This window comes from Ixodes scapularis, unplaced genomic scaffold (assembly GCF_016920785.2).
Source record: "Ixodes scapularis isolate PalLabHiFi unplaced genomic scaffold, ASM1692078v2 ptg000972l_1__unscaffolded, whole genome shotgun sequence".
NCBI classification, from domain to species: Eukaryota; Metazoa; Arthropoda; class Arachnida; order Ixodida; family Ixodidae; genus Ixodes; species Ixodes scapularis.
Window position 1 is genome coordinate 375598 of NW_024610076.1, and position 6789 is coordinate 382386.

At 45.3% G+C, this 6789-nt stretch overlaps 1 long non-coding RNA gene across 1 annotated transcript; it reads left to right on the top strand.

Moving 5' to 3' along the window:
- Nucleotides 1–5546: 5546 nt before the first annotated feature.
- LOC115330538 lies at nucleotides 5547–6789 on the top strand. Its single transcript, XR_003920295.3, has 4 exons — nucleotides 5547–5778; nucleotides 5985–6059; nucleotides 6147–6220; nucleotides 6309–6789. It is a non-coding gene; the product is annotated as an uncharacterized LOC115330538 (long non-coding RNA).

The following is a 6789-nucleotide window of genomic DNA, read 5'->3' on the forward strand; positions in this document are numbered from 1 at the left end:
GAAGGTCCCTCGGCCTGGCGCAAGTGCTCTATCTCTCCCTCGAAAAGGGCGAGAGAAGGTGCTGAGAAAATAATTCCCCTCCCGTTTTCCCCACCCACCATCACTAATCCCTCCAAATCTCTTGTGAGCCTAGGGGACTCGGCGTCCGCGTCCTTGAAGGAGGAGGGCTCCCTCGACGGTCCTCCGACACCTGACAGTGTCGGAGGACCGTCGAGCCCGCCATGCCAGTTATCGTGTGCTCCGCTCTCTGCGCGTGGTTACGGGAGGGAGCGTGATCATGTGATTAAAGCCAAATGTACGATTGGCTCACCGAACACCTTAGCTTCCTCTTCCCTTTCAGCTTAGGAGTGACGGAGTCCAGCCCGCGAAGCGCGCACACACACACACTCACAGAAAGTGGAGTCGCGTGAACCAAGGCCTAACGATAATTTAGGGACTGGACGACGGTGGGGACGGTCCCCTCAATGTCCAGCACGCGCATCCGCGAACTGGAAAGGGGCAGAGGCGCTTCGCAATTTATGGAGTTTTTTTTCCGGCAGAGATAGCTCTTTTCAAGAATGGCAAGATGAACATGCTCATATCAGGACACCGTGGTGTCAGTTTCTTAAGTTGTTTAGGTTCATTTGATTGCTTAGCGGACGTTTATTTTTTATATTTTTTTTTATCGGGTGAACCGGCTAGGCATCTCTTTTATCCACGCTTCCCCAACTGGAACCGGTAAGAACGATGGTTTATTGCCAAGAGCGATCTTCAACATGCGGAATGTCAAGACCTTGGATATTCTCTCAGCAGCGCCTACACACCTGTGATCTTCCTTTATTGTGGCCATACATGTCACCACCAGCTTCGACGGACCGAAGACACGACGGACCACTTTCTTTTGCACGTGAGTGACAATGAGAGGATCCTCTCCTTCTTCTTGACCATCGGAGACATGTGTTCTTGCTACGTAATGTACGTTTTGTCATGATCCGATCCGTTTGAACCGTGTCTAACTCTGGGCCGGGAGTCTCCGACGAATCCCGCGTGTAGTCCACAGCGATCGGCCTGAAAGGTCCTGTGCAGCGTTATTTGTAACGTTCTGATTGGGTATTTTCGTGTTTGAAGTCATTTAGTTCATTTTTTTCTGTTAAAATATGGCTGTCTTCTTGAAGGTAGATGTGTGCTGTAGTAAAGTCCTCCCAGTAAGTCCAAAGCCGAATTGCACGGGGCGTTGAGTAGTCCTTCTTTGCCAAGATTCAGCTAGTCGGGTGGTTGTGGAGTGTCAGCTATGTCACTGCGCTATGCGAGCGTATTTGCCAGTAATCGTCTTTACTTGACAAGTTTTTTTGTTTTTTTTACGTGAGTGATTTATTGATTGAAGCATCATGTTCCGTTGAACTGTCATATTTTGTTTGTATAACAGGGTATTTATTGGACTGATAATTTAAAAGTACATTTGACACTGGTGAGCTGAAGGAGGCCAGCGATTTGATTTATAACTTGTAAATAATATAGAGGCCCCCCCCCCCCCTCCCCCCAATATGCGTACATTTATAACTACGTATTTCTGCGCCGCAAACACCGCAATTCCTTAAAACTGTGTATTTTTTTCTTTCAAATCAACGTAGAAATATAGGTGTGAACTTAAATGTCGAGATTGCAATAAACATGTTTTAAGTTTAGATGAAGGATTGAGAGACGCTGTGATGCTGCCAGAGTAGGGCTAAGCAATTTATAGATTAACCTTTCTACTATGTGGAAAAAAAAAGAGCTCTAAATTCGACCTTTCAATGCATGTGCCTGCCCCTGCATTCAGAGTGGTGCAACCAGTTCATCCGCATGCAATAAAAAACATAGAGCCCACATCTATTGCGCAGCAGCACGATGAATTGGCACACATGAGCAGCTCGCTGACTTTCTAGTAGTGTCGGTTGTGGTAGAACTTAAGCTCGCCGCGATGCATGTTCTGTTTTGACATGTAGCATATTTATCAGTTATTTTAATACTCGCCAATCTTAATTTGTATGTTCTTGGTATGGCCTACTTTTAAATTTCTTTTTCTTCTTGTTTTGTTTTGTTTAGAATTCGTGAATTTTAGTAGGTACAACTTTTTCTTTATTAAGGTTCAATGGTACTTTATGGCGAATTATCCCCTTGTAGAGCTGTAGTTACAATATTTAATGATTGGTCTCCCCAAACTTAGATGTTACTTGCATTCGTTAGCTTCCTTTCTAAAGTTGTGAAATAAACTATAATATATGGCAGTCCGCACTTAAACGCAATACGTTGTTTACACTAATTTATCTATAAAAATGTTCCTAACATATTGTATGCCACTTGGACAAATGCAGATGTTAAGAAATTGCATTTGTCCTACCCCTCAGTCTAGTGTCTATATAATAAAGCTATGTCTTGCACCGCTATGGGCAGAGGCCAGCTGATTTGCTACTGTTTGGAAGGTGGAGGAGTGATGTGCAAGGAAGCTAAACTCTGTCCCTCACTCCCATATTGCCTGTTATAATTGTTCCAAAAGTCAGGGAGGAGGGGGAGGGGAACTGTCTTCTCTCCTTGCCCCCTTTTTCTGATGGGGTGCAAACTTGAGGATACCATAAATGAATGCAACCTCTTATGGCTGCTATTGCATACAAAGGAAACAATTAGAGAGAGAGCGAGGGGTGTGGTTTATCTTTCTCTTAGGTGTTCATAGCAGGGGATACGAACGGTTTTGGATTTTTGCGGCTGAGCGAGCTAGCAATCAGTGCTGCCTTAGTGTTCGGTTGGGACTCTTATTCAATCGGCAAGAAAGCGAGCCCCAGCCAATTATTGGAGCGCATCCTATGAATGGCTCCTGGGTTTTTGGAAAATGGTCTATTGTCTCGCAAATGAGTGCACTGGTATTAACTAAAAGCACTTCGCGAGCTGTTTCCTCTCTTTTAACATTGCTGACTCTGCATTTAAGCATTCATTCTTCACAGGAGGAGGGACACGGCCGATCGACCTATCCGGTGACGAGAATTGACGAAGAGGACTCAAGTGCCATAACTGTGGTGTTGGAGGACCACTCCTTTGGGGTGACGGGCTGGTGCAGCGCTCGTTCTTGCATTGCACGGAGTCGACGACATTTCTTACCGTCAAAAAGCAAGCCAGTCACTCGCAGTGATTGGGCACTTCATTAGTTTGAAGTACAAATAAAGTCCGTCTTGGCTTTAGACTTGATCACGAAGTTAAAAAAAAACTGTTAGCCAGAGGAAATTTGTGTGTTGGTTTTTTCTTTTTTTGCCATGTGCTGAAATTAAAATTTTGGTTTATTAAAATCTATTCTACTGTTTTATTTCAGTGCTGACTTTTTATGAGAACCTATAGCCTCTGTGCAGGCTCATGCTTTATATTTTGTCATTTTTCAGCTGCAGTTCCACATTTCCTTTGCACCCATCTCCTTGTGAACATGTACATAGCTGCTTTTAGATTTTAGGGTTTCCTGAAGAGGGTGCTAATTTTTTGAAACAGAGTTTAGGGAACACATCAGATGGGTCTGTACTTACTGTACACAATTATTTCTGTAGAGTAATTACAGTCCCATTCAAGTGTTGCCTAAACTCTGTATTAAAGAGTTAAGCACTATCTAAGGAGGGGTCATACAAACTGCTCAAGTGTGCTGCTATGTGACACTAACTCTTGGTAGAGAGCAGATTTAACTCTTTAATACGGACTCAAGGTACAATTCAAATGGAGTTGTATTTACTCCACAATAAGGTTAAAGCTACCCTTCCTGGAGAGCGTGCTTAACTCTTAAATATAGAGTTCAGGCAACACTTCTAATGGAGTTGTCATTACTCTCCACAAACGAGTGGATTCAACTCTTCGCGGAGAACATGTTTAACTCTTGCATACAGAGTTTAGGCAACACTTCTAAGAGAGTTGTGGCTACTCTACACGATGGAGTGAGGGTAACTCTTCCTGGCGAGTACGCGTAACTCTTGAATACAGAGTTCAGGCAACATTGTAATAGAGTTGTAGTTACCCTACACGAAGGAATGAAGGTAACCCTTCCTGGAGAGTATCCTTCACTCGTCAACAAGGAGTTTCGGCAACACTTCTGATAGAGTTATAGTCACTCTACACAAAAAAGTGAAATTTACTCTCATCAAAGAGTTTAGGCAACACTTGTCATGGAGTTATAGTTACTCTACACAAAGGAGTGAAGGTAACACTTACACTTACAAATCAAAAGAGTAGCCCTGACTCTCTCAAGGGTATTGGCGTGACTCTCTATAGAAGAGTTAAATGAACACTTGTATGGAAGAGTTAAACATACACTTGCCTCCGAAGAGTTATAGTTACTCTTTAAAAGAGTGGATTCTGTGACAAGCCAGTTACACTCCAAAAAGAGTTAAATCGACACCTTTTTTTTTTTAGGGTGAGGACAATATGAGCCGAAAACGCCTTTCATGCTTCTTTGGCTTACCACCTGGTTTTGAGAGAGCTGTGGTCCGAACTAGGAATAGAGAGCGAAGTTGAGGAATAATGGAGCTTGTGGGAGTCGCAGAAAAAGGTTGGATCGGGTGTTCCAGCTCGTACTGTCCGCGCGGGGAGGGCGTACAATGCGCGGCACTGTCAGCGCGAACAGAGCATCGGTGCCTCTACGTATTTTACTTCCATGGAGTGTTGCTTTGCACCAAATTTTACCGCTTAGGTTAGCGTCCCAAATTAGCCCTTCCCACCAAGTATTGGAATTTATGTCAGCATGCTCTTCTGTGCTTTGGGGTAAGTGTTGATATGCACCATACATGCGTCCCTGCCAGGAGCGGGTGCAAACATTTCCTGAGGGGGGGAGTCAGGTGTTGGTCAGCGTACCATACGTTTAGGAACCCCCTCCCCCTCGTTTCACGTCCTAAATTTTACACATGCAAAAATCAAGAGGGGGGTCAGGACATCCGGACCTCCCTCTAAATCCGCCCCTGGTCCCTGCTGTAATGAACAGCGTGAGTGGAATTTAACTGCCTGCTGATAAAATTCCCGGCTTCAGCACGAGCCTTGCCCATACTCACAGCCGCCCACTCCAGCGAGATGCAAAGCTGCGACTGGGAGTTTGTGCCCAATGCAGATGCTGCAGTTGCTGAGTAACATGATGGCCAGACACAAATACTGTATTACATTGTTAGTGCGAGTACAACTGCGGCACTCTTTGCATTTTACTTTGAATTAGTAAATGCTGGCACGAAATAATAGGGTGCAACTTTGTGCCCCATATGAACATTTTTCATCCCTTGTTTGCATTAACAGTGTGGCACTATGTTAGGTCAGAACCATCCTTAACACCAGTGGGGTGAGGCGTACAAAATTCATGCCATAAACCGATCTCACCAGCCAGTTCGACTACGCGCCATCGCTGTCGCAATGCATTGAGGGAACTTCAGTCTTTCTGCACGTGCCCGAAACACTGGAACTCCGCGCGTGAGACAGCACAAGCCGTTTCGGGCACCACCGTCTACCTATTGTGAACTAAAGTTATGGCGGCTTCATGCATGCGCAGAACGCTTGGTAAGGTGGGTCTATTGGTGGCAGGACGACAACAATTTCTTTCTTTTTGTCTCTATTGGTCCCTCTCAAAACAAATGCATTTCTGTGACCATTGACTACTCTGCCATACAAATGTCTGCTGCATGCACCATATTGTGGGGTTTCATTTTGTGCCTTCAAAATTTACAGGTTCACTGCAAGTCTCGGTACAAAAATCGAACGTGGCAGGCTCCATCCTAATAAGAACTGTTGGTCAGCGCTCTGTGCTTAAACAAAGTAAGTCAATGCCAAAGGGTGCAATATTGCTTTTGCATGAAATTACACACAGAACATATAAGTGCTTTATGCCCATTCTCGATTAATGCTGCAGGGAGCAACTCCCTCCACTATTATGAGCATTCCTTATAAAAGTACAAATGACAGCCGTGTGTAGAAGTGAACGACAAAACTGACGCTGGCTGTTCTCTTTGCTCGATACTCAGGAGCGGTTCCCTCATTCCTGGCAGCAGGCTCCTCCGTCCAGCCATGTACACCGCAAGGGACGACTGCCTCAAAGGGTGAGACGTTTCCCTGATTGAATGGCAGCCATGTGTAGAAGTGAACGACAGGACTGATGCTGGCTGTGCTCTTTGCTCGCTACTCAGGTGCGGTTCCCTCATCCCTGGCAGCAGGCTCCTTCTTCCAGCCAGGTACACCACAGGGGACGAGTGCCTCGAAGGTTAAGGCATTTCCCTGAACGAATGACAGTCGTGTGTAGAAGTGAACAGTAGGACTGATGCTGGCTGTGCTCTTTGCTTGCTACTCAGGTGCGGTTCCCTCATTCCTGGCAGCAGGCTCCTCCGTCCAGTCATGTACACCTCCCCAGGGTCCAATAGGTCAATCAATTCTTGGTGCTCCCCTTCTTCGTCATCGGTTGCCCAGATTCCTCGCCAGAAATTAATCACCTGATCAACATCAATGTTCTCGTCCATCTCCTTCTGGTCTTCGTCAAGTTTCCGGTAGAAGGCAGACCGATTGAGCTCGAACAGCTTGTTCGTTTTCCGATACACAATCCGGTTTGCCGCAGTGGCTCGTTTTTTGTGAAAGACTGCCCTTTCCTCTTCGATCTAGTCCTCAAGCTTCTTCAACTGGTCCTTATTGTTAGAGTGGTACTGGTTGGCTTAGCAAATTCGTTTTAATGCTCTCGAGGGAGCCTTGTTCTGTATGACTGGCGACAATTTGCAGCTGTTGACTAAGCTCCTTTATCTTTAATTTAATGGCCTCCTTCCAGTTCAACTTCCTTTTGTC